This window comes from Prinia subflava, chromosome 3, assembly GCF_021018805.1.
Source record: "Prinia subflava isolate CZ2003 ecotype Zambia chromosome 3, Cam_Psub_1.2, whole genome shotgun sequence".
Lineage (NCBI taxonomy): Eukaryota > Metazoa > Chordata > Aves > Passeriformes > Cisticolidae > Prinia > Prinia subflava.
Genome location: NC_086249.1, coordinates 80,771,407 through 80,790,439, shown reverse-complemented (window position 1 = coordinate 80,790,439; position 19,033 = coordinate 80,771,407). Strand labels below are relative to the sequence as shown.

At 41.7% G+C, this 19,033-nt stretch overlaps 1 protein-coding gene and 1 long non-coding RNA gene across 2 annotated transcripts in view; both read right to left on the bottom strand.

Annotated features, from left to right (window-relative positions):
* The window catches only part of SH3RF3 (SH3 domain containing ring finger 3), a 246,203-nt gene that overhangs the window by 112,697 nt on the left and 114,473 nt on the right, over positions 1-19,033 (bottom strand). The gene's annotated exons all lie outside the window — the stretch shown is intronic.
* LOC134548179 (uncharacterized) lies at positions 9,354-12,047 on the bottom strand. The gene is made up of 2 exons (XR_010079713.1): positions 11,843-12,047; positions 9,354-9,912 (listed from the first exon to the last, which is right to left on the bottom strand). It is a non-coding gene; the product is annotated as an uncharacterized LOC134548179 (long non-coding RNA).

The following is a 19,033-nucleotide window of genomic DNA, read 5'->3' as shown; positions in this document are numbered from 1 at the left end:
GAAAAGTGAATATTCATCTGAGATGGGGGTCTGTGAGGCCACGTTGGCCAGTATCTTCTCCTGGGCATTGCAAGTAAGGTGTCACAGAAAGAATCCTTCAGCCGTGCCAGAGCCTCAGGCAAGTGTCCCCAGAATAAGCATGTTAGTCACTACAGTGTCAACCACAGACACTTGACCAAGAACAGAGCTGGCAACTGTCTCCAAAAATAACAGTGCCCTGAAACTCCCAGGTAGATGGGCCTTGTGATCCGCTGACAGTACTGTAAATCAAGGTTAAGCCATTGCTGAAAAGGCAGCTCAGAGGAAATAAGTGTCAAGAGCCACTTTACTTTTGGCAGATCAGATACTGAGAAATGCAGGAATGTGTTAACAAAGGGCCTCTTGACTCAAAAATCTGCCTCTGTGTCATGAGCAAAACATGAGCCATGGCAAATTCAGATAATTAGGGCCTGATCTTATTTATGGCATGATCTAGTGATACCACCAGCATTGGTGTAATGCTGGTGGTGTCACTAGAGCTGGGGCAACTAACACCAGCAGAGAAAGTGGCCCTATATGTTGAATATACCATGCCTGGACATCTCTGACTCGTGGAAGCTGCTGAGACAGCATCTGCTGTAGGTCAGCTTTCAGCTGGAGGGATTAAACTGGAGCTCGGTAACAGGATATGGGCACTTCCATCCGCGCTCCTGGCTGCAGTTCAGCCCAGGTTTACACTGATCTTTGTGAAGGAATGGCTGTGCCAAGACGGGGACCTCTCCTTGTGCTCCCAGCAGATGTGCTTCTGCGCCATGGAAGCAAAGCCCAGCACAGCTTGGTTATCTTACCAGGGAGAAAATGCTGGGAATGCTGTTAAATGGTCTCATCTGCCCCTCAGAATGAGGTCAAGGCATACTGGTGGGACAGGCACGGGGTTCTTCTAACTAGGTGAGGCTGTAGAGATTATTTATGAATATTACTTGTTCTGCATATTCTGCCCAAATGAAAGCTGGAATTTTCAAGCAACTCCTGAGAAACAGAAATATTCAGAAATATTTTGTTCTGACAGTAAAATTAATTTTGTTCAAACAACAGCTTAGCTCTTCTAAGCTCCAGATTTCCAAGGTAAAAACCTGTTTATACTGTGTCTGAATGTCAAAATAACCTGGTTAATCCAACAGGAAAAGCAATCTCCTAACTTTCCCTCCAAAATCAAGAAAAATTTAGCAGGGAAACACACGAAACATTAGGGATCAGCAGACTGCTTTTTGTGCAGGTTGTCTCATTGCATCAGTAGTGGCAGGTTAATGGGTCCAGGTTCCCCCTGGACCCACTGAGAGCCAAGGACCAGCAGTGTCCCCACAACTCCTCTTCCATCTAGGGTTTCCACAGATGCTGAAGAGCGGCTGTAGCCCTGCTGCTGCCCCCCGATCCTGAGTGTGCTGTGAGAGGGAGGAACAGCTCCCTCGCCCTGTGGGCTGTGCAGGCTCCCAGGGCAGCTGGCAGAGACCCTCTGCAGCTGCAGAAGCAGGACTTGCCCCAGCAGGGTGAGGTAATGACACAGTTGTGGTCTGTTGAGTTGTGTAGCTGGAACAGGAATTTCTCTGGAATCGCTTGCTGCTTATAAATGTGAAAAAGTGTGTGCTTATACAATGCCGAGACTGAAGGCTTGAGCAGTGGGACACATAATATAATACTCCTTCTGTGGCAGTGTCATTAAATAGAACTTTGCATAGAAGCCAAAGCACAGCGCTACAAATCTCTCTCCCTGGCAAAATCCTCACTGCCTGCATTTTTCTGTATTGCTCATTACCACCAGGAGAATGATTTATTTTGAAATAGGAGGGAGAGGAGACACTTGGCACTGCAGCTTTGAAGAGTTCCAGTCTTCTGTTCTGCAAAAAGTATTCCAGCAAAAATATCATTAAGGAAAAAAGAGAAAAGACTGCACATTGAAAGGAAGAAAAATAGAAGATTTTGTTCAGTGTAAATTCCTACATGATTCACATCCTTTCCCTGCTTCCTCAACATACATCCTAACAGTAGTGAGACATCTGCAAGGAGTCTTTCCTTGATGGGGAAATTCTCCGAGGAAGGTCAGCACAAGGTGTTTATGCAAAACAAAAGCTCCCCTGGTGTTAATGGTGCTAATGGGAATGACTGGTAATATGAGGCAGTAAATTACAATGGCCTATCACACGGCTAAAGGATGGAGGCACTCAATGAGATGGCAAATGTTGACATAAATTCTGAGTACATGACACATATGCAGAGGGGAGGGCATGAGACAGCTGGATACTCTGTGTTTCAGAAATGAGAAACTCTAATTAATTAAGCAGTGGTGACTTCTTGGCATGGCAGAAAATATTCTACTTTCTTGCAATGTCTTGTCTCTATTTTAATGCAGTTCCCCAAGGGGGTTTTAAGCACACTGGGCACCTATCAGTTCCTCAGTTTCTTTTTTAAAAGATTCGAAAGAATTATAATTCTTTGGCTGTTCCAACACAGTAATGACTATTTCCTCCTGAAAAAATAAATACATAATGACATTAAAACTCCCTCCTGCATTTCATTTTAATTTATTGTGAATTCCTCCAGAAAGAGAGGAAATGGCCTCAAGCTGGGCCAAGGGAGATTTAGATTAGATATTAGGAAAAATTTCTTCACTGAAAAGGTGGTCAAATATTGGAATTAGCTGCCCAGGGAAACACCACACTTGGAAGTGTTCAAAAGTATATGGATGGCCCTGGGGGAATATGGTATAGTGGTGAACATGGTAGTACTATGAAGATGGTTGGACGTGAAGATCTTAGAGGTTTTCCAACCTGAATGATTCTGTGATTCTGTCATCATCTAGTCATAAACCAGAGGTGCCTTTGACACCAAACTCCTTAAAAATGCAGTAACTCAGGGTAACCTGTTCTGGATTGCCAATGGCTGCCAAATTATTCCCAATCTCTATAGTTACAGCTTCACCTTCCCTCTTTAGATGTCTGAGGAAGCCAAGTCTGGAAGATGATTTGAAAACTGCATTGGAGATGCTGTAGATGAACAAGTTTTTGTTCTCATCCTCCACAATGTGTTGACCAATACTCAGCTCTGCAGGAGGCATTTGCTGTTTCTTGGACTATCTGACCAACCTCTCATCTCAGCTGCAGAACTTTGCCTACCCCTCCCAGTGAGCATTTTTTCCATCATCAGCTGTACGGGTTTCCCTTGAGTTTTTCCCACTGTTTTCTCTGTGATGGGCAGTTGTCACTTTGCAGCTGCCCCTTCCCTGGCTAAGCAGCCCTGGGAGGCAGCTGTGCTGGGTAAACCGGACAGAGGGGCTGTGCTGATCCATTTGTCAGGAATGAATCTGGCTGCACAGCTCGTGGTTTGTTAAAGGATGCCATCATTTGATCATGTGCACGTAGGACTGCCAGTTGAATCGGACTGACAACCCGTTGCCAGCTCAGTACAAGGGAAATGCCAGTGCTGACACTGTGACAGCTTTCAGTCAGGCACCTGTGGGAACGGGACGATGTGACAGGGAACAGGCTATTAGAGCATGCCATGTCACAGCCCCAGAAAATCCCGGAGCAGAGCAGCTTAACTACTACAAACTTACATACTTGTCTCCTTTCATTAGATCTTGTCTAATCTCATTAAGCTAACAACCTAAGCAACAGTAATAAACCCCTCCCTCAGCAAACACTGTTTAGCTCTAATTGACATTAAGAGGAGATACCTCCGGTGTTCTCCAGCCCTGGCTCCTCTGTGGCAGCCAGCACTGCCCATACCTGCTCCTTCCAAGGCCAGGCAGCTCCCATCTTCTCCAGGAGGATAGACAGAGGGAGAGGCACTTGACCCAACGACAGCTCTTCCATAAGGCTGGGAAAGGGAATTTAGGTACAATTTGCCTATGCCCTGCTAATACTGAATGCCAATAAGGTTCTCCAGCAGCAGAGTGTAGACCATTGCATGCCCTGTGAGTCCCTGCCTGGAGGACTGGCACTGTCAAGGGTGCTCCTACAACTGGGAGAGTCTGGCCCTCTTGTACAGAGGTTTTACATTCTTTAACTATTGCACTAAATTATATTTCCACTTCCAAGTACGATAAAAATTGGCAATACACAGCAGATTTACTCACTCAGATTTATTCTTGTACCAGCAGCAGCAAAAATGTGCCTCCTTGGTTTACTCCATGTAGTTCCATTTGTGGAATTATTCATTAGCACTCCATTTATAAATCAGACTTTAGAAAAATTATTGGCAGTATCTCCCACTTTCAAATTCCAAACTTTAATAAAAATAGATTTCCTTTTCAGTGTTTTGTGTACACAGTATCTAGCAATAATTTTTTAATAATGTTTGTAAAATTCGGTCGTAAATCTTTACCACCATCTTTTGTTTATGTCATGGGTGTGACATTGAGCACAAGTTTTATTTAAAACAGAAGATACACAGAAGGCAAGTCCTTTTAGTCCCCCGTTGTTTCCCTAAATTGTCACCCCAAGGGAAAAGGACTATTTTGCTTCATCTTTCATAACTAGTGAGACACCAGCTTTCTGACTTGCTTCAGAAAATCTGCTGTTCTTGGCTCCTTGAGGTACAGCTGTAGGTATGACACCTGGACCAGGTCTTGCTGGGGGCTGGTGCTGAAGAGTTAATTGGGGTTGGTGAAGCCTCCCTGGTCCTCCCTGCCAGCTCCCAGCCCACCCAGCCATGGGGTTAAGGCACCATTTGACATCTCAAGGAAGGGCAATCACTTGCTGAGATGATGTGATTTGACCACATGCCAAGCCCCCACGCCTCCTTATCCACTTAGAAACAGATTAGCACAGTGTGCATTTTGCTCAGAAACATCTGAAAAGATTAATAAATGATGAGATTGATAGTGCAAACTATTCCTCACATAAGTGCTACCCTCCTCCCAGCTAGTGCCAAGTCTCATAAATCCATCAGGAGTCTCCAGGTTTTCAGCTTCCATAAAAAACTAAGCTCTTGGAGGCTGGTGCAGCCTTCTGGTCCTGCTCTGGTGAAGAGGAAAACCCATTGGAGGCCATGTACAGGCATGTCCATTGGCCATTTCTTCTCCACAGGACAGGGAAAAGCCAGTGGCAAATCCTCTCTTTAATCAAATTTGGTGTTCCAAGCGTATTTTTTAAAAATAGGAATGTAGTTTTACAAATCAAGAAGGTTTTTAACTCACATCTTCAGGGATATGAGTAGATAAAGCTTGTCTGCTTTAGTGGTGAAACACCACCAGATGATTTTCCTGTCTAAAAAGGAGAAGGCAAATTTTGCTGAAAAACTAGTTATCTCGCAGTGCATGCATTAATTGTAAAAACTTATTTGGTTAGCATAAATGGTTAAAAACCCCAGCTACTCATCTTAGGCTCTAATCAAGAAAATACAATCGCCTGGGAGATAAATATTGCTGTTTACTACTTATAAGTGTTAATAAGTCTCATCCCATGAAGTAAACAATTTTCATTTCTAGTCCAAGAGATACTCTTTACTGAAAGAAAAAAGCACAATCTGATTTTTCAAAACACACCAAAACTGGTCAGAATTAGAGAGGCCAGTATTTACTTACAGAATTTCCTTCTCTTATGATAATCCCCATCATTTCTCAGCCTGTATGACTCTCCTGCATATTTCAATTTACATGGCACATTTGCTCCGATGATTTATTAAATTAAATGACAAAAGAGGAGGATGGGGAAGAGAGCCCTTATGTGGGAAGAGGGGTTTAGAATACATCCGAGAGAAAATACATTGTGAGACAGATGATAATCATAACTGGAGCACTTCTGTAATCTGTTTTTCAAGTAACATGAATTTAAAATTTAGACTTTTTCCCTCTTTGATCTAGCTAGTCTGTGGTGATGTGGTTTTGGGGTTCTTTGGGGGGGGTGATTTACTTTTGTTTTTTGTTAATTTGGGGGAAGTGTGTGTTTTGGTTTTGTTTGGTTTTTTTTTTTTTTTTAGGAATACTTAAAGTAAAACAGCAGTGAGAAACATGTGGTGGATGTAAGGAGCACTTGATACTAGGGCTTCAGCACTTCACAGAGAGAACACTGAGGGCAAGGTCTGTGGTTTACAGATCAACACCTCCTATCAGTGGTGCTTTTCAGGAAGCCTCTCCATGCTGTAAAAATGGTCTAAAATTATCAAGCTTGGCTCTGCGTTTCCTTGAAAGTAAAACAAGATTTTGTACCAGGCGAAGAAATGTTATCCACACCTCCTGCTTCCACATACTAAATGCCCTGTTTTACTATTCATCTGTGGTTGTTTTACCAGCAGGAAGATGGAAAGGAAAAATGTACAAATTCAAAACTGTGTCTGCAGACGGAATGGAGTCACGTACCTATTCCATTACAGGCTCTGTTGTCTGCTGTGATAACAAATACGTACGGCAGCAAGAAACCTGAGAAACCCTGCAGACCCCTGAGCACATCACCCTGTGCACGCAATGTGATCTGGCTATTGTTTAAGAGCTGTTGTAGAGGATGAAAATATTTCTCTGTCAACGCTGTGAAGGTAAAACCAGCTCAAATTATCTGCTTTGTAAGCACCATTCATGAATGAATGAAATATGCCCAGGGACTATGAATCTTGTGACAGACCTTTCCTGGCTGTATTATCCACAGCACACTCTACATTTTCAGATAGGAAACGCATTTCTCTGCTCCTTTATGTTTGTTTACTTGGTCTTCTCATTTCTACCTCACATTACTGATATCTGTGAGGCAGCTGCCTCTGTCGGGAAGATAAAACTGACAATTTCAGAGCCACACATCCTTGCTCTGAAAAGAAAGAGTTTGCCTCTACCGCTCACAAGAAATTCAAGCGTGAAGGCTCACCCATGAATATGGTCACACCCCTTCCTGGGAGGCACTGAGGACAGGCATTGTCAGATGCTGGCTGGAATTGTCATTGCAAGGGCTCTCAGGAGAGTGCACCTGAGGGGATGTGCTAATGCCCAGCCAGAGCCTTGTGAGATGCCACATGTGGTGACATGGCCAGGCTGTGGAGCTTTTGAACAACCCTGGCAACAATGCTGCGCCTTCTGTGGTGCACATCACCACTTCTTCTAAACACAAGACCGGCAGCAGTGACAAAAAGGAAGAGCTATGAGATATAAGCAGGAACAATTTAAGAATTTGGTATGTGTACAGAGTGGAGAACATCACAAAACTAAATTAACCATTTTAGATCCCCCAAATTACATAGAATTATCTGAAAAATAGTTAAGATGACTACAGCAAACAATACACTCAGGAAAATTCCTTAAATTTAGAATGTAAAGAATTTTAAAATTCCAATTTGTCCAGACTTTTCCCACTCCTAAAATTAATTGTATTATTTAACCTGATGCATTGAAGGCCCTTATAAATAAAGCAGCCATCAATAAGTACTTTTAACTGCTACTTCTCTATGAGGATTTGCTAGCTTACCTTTGCCATTGCTACATGCAAGGTGAAAGAATAGGATCATCCCAGGGAGGACAGCAGGCTGGCTTCTGCTTTGGCTGCAGCAGGTGCTCCCCAGTCCTGCCAGCCCTGCGCTGCCATAGGCACAGCACATCCCACAAGCAGCAACAAGAAAAAAAATCTCAAATGCAGCAGAAAAAATACAGATCGCTGAACACAGGAGCACTCTGCAGTCAAGCAAAAAGAAACTCATGTCCTTGTTCCTTCCCTAGAAATATTGTTTGTACCAGTCTAAGATGATAGCAGAGACATTTTCCCAGGGAATAAAATTACCTTGTTTTTCTGAAGATAAGAGTACAAGCCTAAAACAAAAAGGATGTGGAGTTACTGTGTCCATTCCAAGAATTTAATCTCCTGAATACAATTGTGCACAAAACCAACACACTAATATGAAATCAACTTCTCTTTATCCATCTGACTTGTTCTTATGAGTCATAGTAAAAGAATAGCAAATGTTTTTCAGATTCAAAATCTGAGAAGTTCCAAGCTATCTCAAAGCACGAACTTTTGAATGGTTTAACGACATACTAAACCAAACACAGTTCCTTTTATTCCACTTTAACATCAAATTCCAAATTCTCCTGGCAGGTCCTACACTGAGGATCTCTGCCCTGTTAAGTCTCATTTCTGCTAATCATCTGCTGAAAGCTGAATAAATATGCTTTCAGGGCAGCCAGTGTGCTTTGAGGGCTTTGGCTGTCTCTTGATACAAAGGATCCAAATTTTCCTCGTTCCTGGTTCTTTTGGTTGTTGTTGTAGTTTTGAGAAAGATTATGTTAATTCCTTGAAAGCATTCCAAGCTTTCTTTTTTTACTGAAGTAATTATTTCCACATCTTGGAGTGCTTCCAGATTTAGAAATATTTCTAGGATTCCTCCTGGTGGTCACTTTCCCCATCACATAAAAGGTGGTAAGCATGCCACATTTGTTTTTCAGTAACTGGAAGGCCTGTGGAATAAAATTACTCCAAAGCCAGCCTCGGCTCTGTTTCAGTTTCAAAGTTACTTCTTACTTCCACACAGCATTAATTTGGGGATACAGCAAACACATTCGTCCTAATTTTGAAATCTGACTCAAGGGTTTTATGTGTTGTTTTCACTCACACTGCAGTAGATCTCTCCACTTTAAGGAAACATTTACTACATATTTTCAACCAATTTGAGGTTTAAAATCTCCTTAAGGTGACGACCTTCACAATGATCCATTTCCACCACAGCTGAATTTAAAATACTACTTTGAGAGTACATTCTACCTATTTCCCATGCTGAATGAGACTTGGTTTAGAAAGCCACTCTCTTGCACAGGATGGATTTACAACTTAAGTTTTAAAGCATATCACAAAAGTTAGAGAGATGTAGGGAAAATCAAAACAATAAAGAGACTTTCAGAGTGATGGGCATCCCCTGGCAAGGAGGACTAGCTGGTGACCTGCTCATCACAGCAGGGTTGACTTAGCTGCCCTCATTCATGGAAGTAGGCCAAGGGATTTGAAGGGAGCTTTACTGAGGAAGTGACGTGAAGCTCAGTGTGAGGGTGACAAGAATTAGCTCTTCAGCTGGACAAAAAAGCCAATCTCTCTCGCTCAGTCCTCTCCTAAAAGCTGTGACTTAACCCATACAACCACATTGCGGTTTTATTTGCATTTCCACTTGGAAGTCTGAAAGACAGGGTGATCTAGGGCTCTGTGATGCTTTAATTGGTTCACTTGGGAGCCACCCAGATTTGAATTCCTGATTTATGTTAATCACAGACTGAAAATTCTCTTTCTGCCAGAGAAGTCCTTCTTATTCCGCCCTCACTTAACGTCATAGCAGGGAAACATACATGAATGCAATTAACATTTATGTTCTTGACTTGACTTGGACAGAAAAAAAATAGTCTCTGTCAGCTAGTGTAAAATTTACCACTTCTATTTTTATTTTAAGGAGAATTAAATAGCTCAGGCTTTTGAAAAGTAACAGACAAGGGCTATGTACCCATCAATTCTACTTTGAAGGCTCAAATGTTACATGTATATATTTGGGTGATTAAAAAAAAATCAAAAGGAGAAACTAAAGGATTTTCAAAAATGCAGATCAACTTCCCCATTCCCAATTTATGATTCCCCGACTCTTCAAGAAGTTGGAGGGAACTAATTTTTATCCCGTGGAAAAGCAAGACTCAGCCAACTCCGTTGCATGCTCCAAAAGTTCATGGGGACACTTTGGAAGAGGAAGTGTCTGCCTACATCAGCACATGTCCTGCAGTCCCAGTGGATTGTCAGAGTGGAAGAGCTGGTGCTGAGACCTAAGGGCCCTGCTGTGGGAGCCTGGTGAGCTTTACCACACAAGTCTGCACTCTGCAGCCATGCACTCCATGTCCATTACCAGCTGGGGGGCACGACGTGTGGTGGGCTGCATCTTCCCACTCAGTTCCCTTTGAAAAGTACCAAATTCATGTGCTTCAAGACAACCCTGCAACAGAGCCAAAGCACAGTCAAGCAGGATGCTTGGATGAAACACTTCAAACACACACTCCTGGTCCCAACACTACCCATGGAGGCAAATGGGCAGTGACCAGACAAGGCCAATGAGTGGCATCTCCTTCTGCCCCAGGACACGTGACAGAACAAAGTGCCACCTCTCCTCAGCCCTACTGCAACCTCCTACTCTCGTGCAGCTGAAGGAGGCCGTCACACCTCCTCTTTCCCTGACGTTCATTTCTTCCCTACTTGCATCAGTTGGCTTAAAAGGAGGCAGTAGGGGTCCACAAATGAAAGAACTTGTCATTCACAAAGCTCATAGTCCTTAAATTCTGGTAGCTTGCACTGGACAGAGGTGCAACAGGAGTGGTACATTTAGAACAGTGAGAAAGAGATGAGTGTGAGGCTCCAGCCCCAGCAGCAGCAGTGCTCCACTGACAAGAGAGACCTTCTGGAGTTGGATGGGGTTGCCCCATGGCAGGTCCAGCATTTCCCCCACAGCACTCATTCTTGCACCCCCACACCCCTTGTAGCAGGAGCAGTGGTTCATCATGCTTTCGTCACCATTTATGCTGCCCCATGAAATGTTATTGTTACCCTGACGCAGTACAATGTAGAGAAGAACCAGAGGACTGGTTCTGACTCACTCATCTGACTGCCTTTGACAAATGGAGATGAGGAACCTGATCCTTTTTGGAGACCAATGGAGATTTGGTCACTTTAGAGGAAGTCCCAAGCCAAGCTGATTTTTCCTGCGGTGGGAGGCAGAGCTATTGCAAGGGGGGGAGGACAGCAATTCCTGAAGCACCTCCTGCCTAGGCAACAGGAGAAGCACTGCAATAAAGTCTGTCCAGACTGGACATCTTCCTCCCATGTGCTTCCTCATCTCCAGCATAATAGCTGCATATTTAGCCTCCAGCATAATAGCTTCCCTGCCCCAAAATCCTGAGTGAATGAATGAATGAATGAATACACAACCCTCTAGCTTGTTTATCCTTCAGCTGCTTGAGTTGCATTCCCCCATTAACTGCAGGCCACTCCAGGGCTTTTTTATCAGCCCTTCCTCCTCCTGTCCAGCTTCTCTCCCAAAACGACTGCTCAGTTCATGTAGATCTACATCTTCCAGTTTTGCCAATATTATGTTTTGGATTTATCTTTTATATAAAACAAACATTTATCTGCTGCTTGTATCCTAAGGAACTAAGAGAGGGAACTTGAGCTTTAAAAATTCACATTTTCAAAAAACCTCTTGTTTTGTGTGTCATTCATTTGAGATACCGAAGACCAATTTTCCCTTAATAATGTCTCAGGGACTTGGAGAACCTGGACAGGACAGATGAAGTGGAATTGCTTCATTTCTAATAAACCATAGGCATAGTCAAAGTGCTCTGAGAGTATTTCATTCAGCACTTATTTATTGTTCATAATTCACTTCCTTCTGACAGAGAAGGGCATGATAGAGCTAATTTAATATTTCCATGGTCAGATTCCATTCATATTTGAGTGAAATATCAGTAAATAAAACTGAAGCACCATTTATTAGGCTTCTGAAATTGTCACAGGTTAGGTTATCAAACATTGTGAGCCGACAGCATGAAAATTAACTCACTATCATGCTCGCCAGACAGTGCCCAAAGAATCACTCAATCTGGGTGACCAATACTTTTGAGAAGACTGAATTCTTCTAAAAATACAGCCAAAATAAAAACTCCAGCTGAGATAAATGAGAAGTATGTCAATATGGCAATTTATACAGAATTGTTTAATGGAGCTGAGCAGAGCTCTTTGGTTGGGGTGGAGACAGAAGAAGGTGTGTTTGGTGTATGGGAATCGTGTAATGGATTTGTGCCAGACTGCTCCACGCCACAAAAGATTAAATCCTTCTCATCCCCCAAAGGAAAAGGTTCCATATCAGGACTTACCAACTGAAGCAGAGTTGGCTTTTTTCCCCCCCAGAGACTTCTCTATTTCAATCAGCATCTAATGACTGGCCATTGCCAAGTCCTGGTTCTGCTGGGAGAAGCCTGGAGATACCAAGAGCATTGGCTTGGATTGGTGTTTTCAAGTCCTGCAGCCTTGCCTTTCAGCAAGTTCCCTCGAATTTAGTGAGATCCAGAAACCTGAAAGATCTAAATAAGGATGTTACAGAAGGGTTAGGAAAAATAAAGATTTCTTCAGCCACTGCTAAATTCAAGGTAGATCTGAACTAATGCTGATTTTCAGAAATATTGAAAGAAATATTTCCTTCTCTTTTCCCCCAATACATAAATTTCTTTAGCTTAATGCAAGATAAATAAGGTAAATATGGAAATTGCATAAAAGAAAGCTTGATCTCACAATATTCCAGCTGCCTTTGGCAGCTTAAAGAATATTGCGTAGGTTGCTGAACTACTAGTTGTACATCCAGCCTGACCCTTTGAAGTGCACACATCTTAAGTGCAAAATGAGTCAGAGTTTAATAAAGGGATTTACTTAAATTGCCCATGTTTTGAATTCTCAAGGGCCAAACCCCCACTTAATTTGAATGCCACCAACAAACAGCAATACACTGGAAGTCTGGAAGAGACCAGAAATCTACTAAGGCTGAAAGCAAGGACTTACATAACCCAAGAAGAGCTACATCAACATTTCCTACTTATAACCTATCACAAAATAAAAGGATTTTGCAGGCAAGGCAATTAATGTAAAGAAATGTAAGAAAGATAGAAAATATTAGAACTAGTCAACTGAGTGTTTTAGACTTTTGCTCTGGGCTATGATTTATTCTAGTAGATGTGCCATTTTTGGAGTGCCATAGTCCACCCACTATTTGGCAGTGTTATCTGCCAAATCAAGTAATGCAAAGACCAGACAGGGAAGGATCACTCACTCTAATACAGTACATCTATCAAAAGGGTTATTTTCATGGACTTGGTCTCTAATCAAGCAGCAAATCATTCTCCAGTTTTGCTATCAAGGGCCATTACTTTTAGGAAGTGCTTAAACTGAATAAAATTGCATCTATTTGAAACTACAGGGCATCTGGTAAGATATACTGAAGACAGAGGAAATGAAATATGTGCCACACAATTTACCCTCCCGGCAGCATTTTATGAATAGCTTATTTGTGGAGAGAGGAGAGTTGCTGGCAAGATAGGAGTTTTACCTTTCTATGTGTCTCGTTTGCTGAGTTATTGCAAAAGTCACTCCTGTGCTTCAATTGTCTAAGTGCCACTTTTGATGGGGGAATTTTCAGATTATATCCCAGGTGCCTCAAATATTTGCAAAAGGCTTCAGGGTACATGTGCATTTTTAAATTAAGTGCCCAGATAAAATTACTGTTACATCTGCATGTTAGAGCATTTTCCCATCAAAGTCAGGGTAAAAGCCTGTAAAGCATCAGTGTTGCCCCATTCAAACACAGTTGTTCTCCTGCAGGTAAAACATCCCTATTAGGGCATGCTGTGCCATCTGAATGTGCTTCCTGGGCCATTTACTGCATCCCTGTGGCCTGCCAAGCATCACCTGGGAAACCCCAGGGGACTGTATCCAGGTACAACGCAGAGAAACAAGCAGCAACACCAAGGCTGACTCCCAAAACAAGTTTGTCCTTTCTTTCACATAACACAGGCCTTGCAGACCTAATAATTGAAACAAATCCATTGTGAAGACAGAGAGATACAGAACCCTCTTATCAGCTTTCAGGAACCAACAGTGATGGTGGCACCATCTGAAGAATTACTGTTTTTGTCTTCTGTGAGTTTGCTCTCAAGGACAGATTTTCTCAGTGGTCAAAACAAGCCAAGGTGCCCCCACCCCTGCAACACAGGTCAACTTCCTGATGCCTTCTGTAATAGGAAAAAAAGATGAATAGACATAACAGGCTTGATAAAATTTCATGCTGGGACAGTTGGATTCTGCTGGATGTCATTCACCATAATACTTTGCTCCAGGAGTGATCCTACTGAAATTCATGGGGGACAATTATTTGTTGAGCAAGGAAAAGGTGAGATAAAAACAAGCCCTAAATAGATGTAAGCAACATAGTGCCTTCTTGTACATATCTTCTCATCCTTATCTCTGCAGATGTCTTCCAGATTTTTAGGGGAAATATTTTATTAAAAATTGATCTTAACTACTTTCACAAAGGAATAAATTTAGTTGCTGCTTAATGAATCACACTAGTAACCATTTTTTGTTATCCATAATGCACAGACCATACAGAATTACTTTGTAATGGCCATTCAAAATGTGATCTAGATAACAAAACACATTAGATCAATGTGTCTTAGTGTGTCCCCTCTGCTGCCACCCACTCATTCTGCCTGCATGTGTCTGCTGATTCCTGACAGCACAAGGAAATGCCTCTACTAAGTCACCATCAGGTGACTACAAACGTCCAGAAATGCCCAGAGGAAAGCAGGTTTTGGATGTAGCTCTATGTACAGATAATCAACAAAGCATATTTTTTCTTTTTCACACATTTATTTCCATTACAGCTTATTGAATTCTCTGCAGCCACAGAGAGGGCTCAAGCAATCATCAGTGCTGCTCAGGAGGTAATTCAGGATGCTGTCTGGAATATTTGTCCTTTTTAATCATCTGCCACACATTGCTCTTTTAGGATGTTGTCACTCAAGAGACTGAAGAACAAAAAGGAACATTAAAATGAAAGGGTGTCTGTTTGAATGTGGCAATTCCCCGCATAAAAATGAGTCCCATTAACAGGAAAGCCCAACCTATCTCCAGGCAATATTTCAAATCCTTGTCTGCCTGTAACCTTGGAGGAATTTAATTCCTTTATATCATTCAAATTATACACTAGATGAAGAAATTATGAGATACTGGTCATTTAAAATGCTTTCTTTAAAATATATAATTAAAAGAGCTAGCAGACCTACTAACAGCAATTTTATCATGGCAGTCTAAAAAAAACCTGAATTTATGGCATTTACAAAGTGTCATTTTCTCCTACAGCCTTCAGTCAGTAAACCAGGATTTTAAAAATTTTCCTATTCACTAATATCTGAGCATGAAAAAACAGTAAATGAAATGGTAGTGGACCAAAATAGGTAAAAAGGAGTCCTAAAAGAAGATATACAGTGCTCATACACTCCTCAGTTCAAAACAAACTGTGCTCAATGTTTTCCCTCTTCCTAAAGTAGTTCACTGCATGGTTACTATCTGGTTTGGAAAGTCCTGGGGGACTGATTATTTGGGCCAGACTTTTATCTCAGTTACCTGATTGTAAATCTAAAGAAGCTTGCTGATCTCAAAGGTATTATTCCAGTTTAAGGGTTAGGAGCAGTTCTGCCAGAGGAGTGCTCATTTAAAAGAACAACAACACCCTTCTTAATCCAGCAGCTGTTGAAACAAGTGAGATGAGAATTACCTGCATTGTTAGGAACTGTCACAAAAAGGGCAGGACCACAATTGACAACATCCCGTTGAAGACAAGCTGAAAGATTTGGGTTGTTCTGCTGGGAGAAAAAGGCTCCATTGGCACCTTGTAACACCTTCCAGCAGCTACAAGGGGGCTACAGGAAATCTGCAGAGGGACTTCTCACAAGGGCATGTAGTGACAGACCAAGGGGGTAATGGCTGTAAACTGAGAGAGGGCAGGTTTAAAATAGGTATCAAGATGAAACTTTACTGTGAGGGTGGTGAAGCACTGGAACAGGTTGCCCAGAGAAGCTGTGGATGCCCCAGCCCTCTCAGGGTTCAAGGCCAGGTTGCATCCTGGTCTGGTGGATGGTCCCTGCCTGTGGCAGGGGAGTTGGAATAAGTTGGTCTTTAAAGTCCCTTCCAACTCAAACCATTGTCTGATTCTGTGATTCTATGCCTAATAGCTACATATTTGCTGCACCACTACATTCTATTTCTAAAGTCTTCTGCAAATCACTTCTGAAATCCAGGGTGTGTTCAGCAATGTATTAACCATGCACTATTATAAAACTTGAATGCCATTAATGCTAACATTTAAAATTTTCTTTCTTCTCAAAACAGCAGGGAAAAATGTGTCCTGAAATGGTATATAATAGCTATGTAAGAACTTGGTTCAAAAGGATTTTAAAAGGAAGAAAACCCACAATCAAGGAGGCTTTTTTGGCTTGCTTATATATATGTGCATAAAAAATACATTCTTCTCTGAGAGTGAGGCTGTGGAGAAATTCCAGCAAGTACATGTAGCATTTTAGGATCAAATATGTAGTTTGTAATTTTATTTGTGGCATACTTAAGCAAAAGGCCATATTCAGGGGGGACATTTGGCACCACTTCCAGAATGAAAAGAGATGGAGGGTTAAATCGCTCCAGAGCAGAACATGAGTTTGAAAATCAGTTGACCAAGTTCACATCTGCCCTGTCCCTGGATAGCTGTGAGCACACAGGAGGTGGATGCTATTTATTTATTTGCTTATGTGCTGGAACGGTTCCACTTTTCCATAAAGCACATGCTCACTAGAGCAGGAATCCACATTGCTCCCTTCCCAGCTCTGCTCCTGGCAGGACAAATACTCCTGCTCTGATGAGTATATTTAGTACTTCATAAAAAACACCTTCAGGACTAAGGGCTGAGGTGTAATGAGCTGGGATGTAAACTTGCCTTGAATTGAGCAGACATGGACATCTTCCTCTTCCTGCTGTCATGGTCATTGGCTTCTCCACTGGGTTGGCAAACAATGCTTAAGTCCCATAAAGCACTCACTCTCAGGAAGAAAAATCCAAACATGAACTATTCCCAATATTTCCCCAACCCAATTTGTTTGGGTTTGGGGGTTTTTTTCAGTTTTTAGCCTGGTTTTCTAAGATTATGTGATGCTACAAATTGCCTGCTTCTCCAGGTGCCCAAGGGACCTGGAGCCTGCTGGGCACTTTCAGCCAAAGCTGAAGCAGCAGAGCAGAGTTGGCCAAGCAGAGGAGATGGTGGTGAATCCACACCAGCCAGGAGAGCCGGGAAGAGGAAGGAAAAGAGAGCACCAGACCTCCTGAGTTCCTGAGTAGTGGAAAAGCTTCAGTTGAACCACGTATTTCTAAACAACAGAGCAACCTCAGGGGGGAACAGCTTTGGCTGGAGAGGATGCACACACACTAGAAGGATGCACACACGCTGCAGCTGCAGCTTAATTCAGTTAAAAGTCAATCAGCCAGGAGACAGGAATCCATTGGAGAGCAGGCACTGTTAGTTTGGCTGCTCATGGAGCGATTTCGTATTAGCTGAGACAGCACCTCTCTCAATGGTACACTGAGGGAAAAATTAATCCAACTTGAAAAAGAATCTGGGGGCACCTAGGGTTAGTAGGAAAGCATACCCTGAGAAACAAACATAATGAGTGGAAGACTATAAATTTACTATGTCTTTTCCACAATTAAAACTGAAACGAAACAATAGTGGAAAGAGTTGAATTCAAAAGCCAAAAATTGAACTCGTCTAGTTCACTGTGCCAGAAAAAAAAATATAAGGCATCTGCACCTTCCTTTTCAATGCAAAAATTTTAAATTTTTCTGTTTTGCAGGATTCTAAATACCATCTGATTTCTGAAAAAGAACCACTGTTAAAAGCTTAATTTCATGTCGCAGTGTTTAAGTTATGGGGTTTTATCTGCCAGTGCTCTATAATACAATGTAAAAAGGCCTCTTTAGGATTTCTTAAAAATAAAAATAAAAATATTGCATTTTCTGTTCTGCTTCTAAAACTGATGCACAGGTAATTGCAGGAGTAATGTAAAATGAACTGGCTTTTAATTGCTCACTTTAAAGATATTAGTATGTTGATTAATGTTTAAAACATTTTTTTTACCCAAAGGAAATCAATACTCCAGCATTTCATTTTCTCTAACCTTTCTCTGTTCTAAGGCTCACAGACAGACCATGCTTCTGGTGAAGTTTCTGGTGAAGTTAACTGAAGTCAACTTCAGTCCTTTATATCTTCAAACTTCTTAGCAGAAGAAACTCTAAAATTTTACAAAGAATAGGGATCTGATCATTTCAGATTAAAAATTGATAGAGCACTCTGTGCACAAATATGCATGCAAGAAGGTATTTTAAAAAGTTAAAATCTACCCTCAAAGTCAATGGGGGAGATGACTTTAAACATTAGATAAAGAAATTAGCACAACTGTGAGAAACATGGGAGATCTGTCGCCAGAAATGAATCACAACTTTATTAAAGTCTGAAAGCATCAACAAACGTTATGAGGAAACCTAAATACCCACCGCAATACTTTCTGTGTAGGTAATACAGTGTTCCCTGATAACTGTGTTACTTAGTGCAACCATAAAGAAGCCTCTTTCTTTCCCCAGCTTTGTTCTCTAAGAGCAGAGCAAAAATTCACGATAAAACAATGTTGTTTTCCCTGGAGCACACTATGTCTAGCACTCTCTCTCCAACTCACCAAAGTTTCTAATTTAGAAATTACAGAGGTTTAGCCTGGGAAACTCAGATATTCAGCTATACATTGTTGAGGGAAATCTACTTTCCTCTTGGCAAAATATGACTTGCACATATGCAAGCACGTAGCTCAATCTGAAGTTCTCATACTTCAGGAATTTGGAATCATCAAGACCAAGCTGCACTTTGGGTTGTGACAGAAAAGCTCATGCACAAGTTCATGTCTAGCTGAGACATTAGTTTGGTTTTCACATTATTAAGCTTAAAAACCCTGAAAAAACCAAACCAAATCAAACCAGAAAAAAACCCACCAAAAACCCCAAAACAAAACAAAAAACCAAAGACCAAAAAAACCCACAAACCCTTAGCCAGAATGATAGAAACATTTTGGGAGGTAAAAAGCAAATTTAAAAAAAAAAAAAAGGCGCCTTTTTTATTCCTAGCACTACAAACCACGGCTGATCAAGCTGGAATGATTCTGAAGGAAGGTCCCACATTCCTCTCACAGTTATGAATGGATAAGTCTCAAGTACTGCCCTTGGGCTCTACTTGGATGGAGCACCAAAAGGGTGAATGTTTATTTAAGTCTATGTCAAACACTTTAAATTTTTTCAGTATACAAAGCTGAGCTAGAATGTCATGAGTCAGTGAATACTGGGACATTATGGTATTTCCTCCTCTGCTGTAAAGGTATTTCATCTTGGAAACATGGGTTTGGTTCTGATTAAATTCTGGCACAAATTCA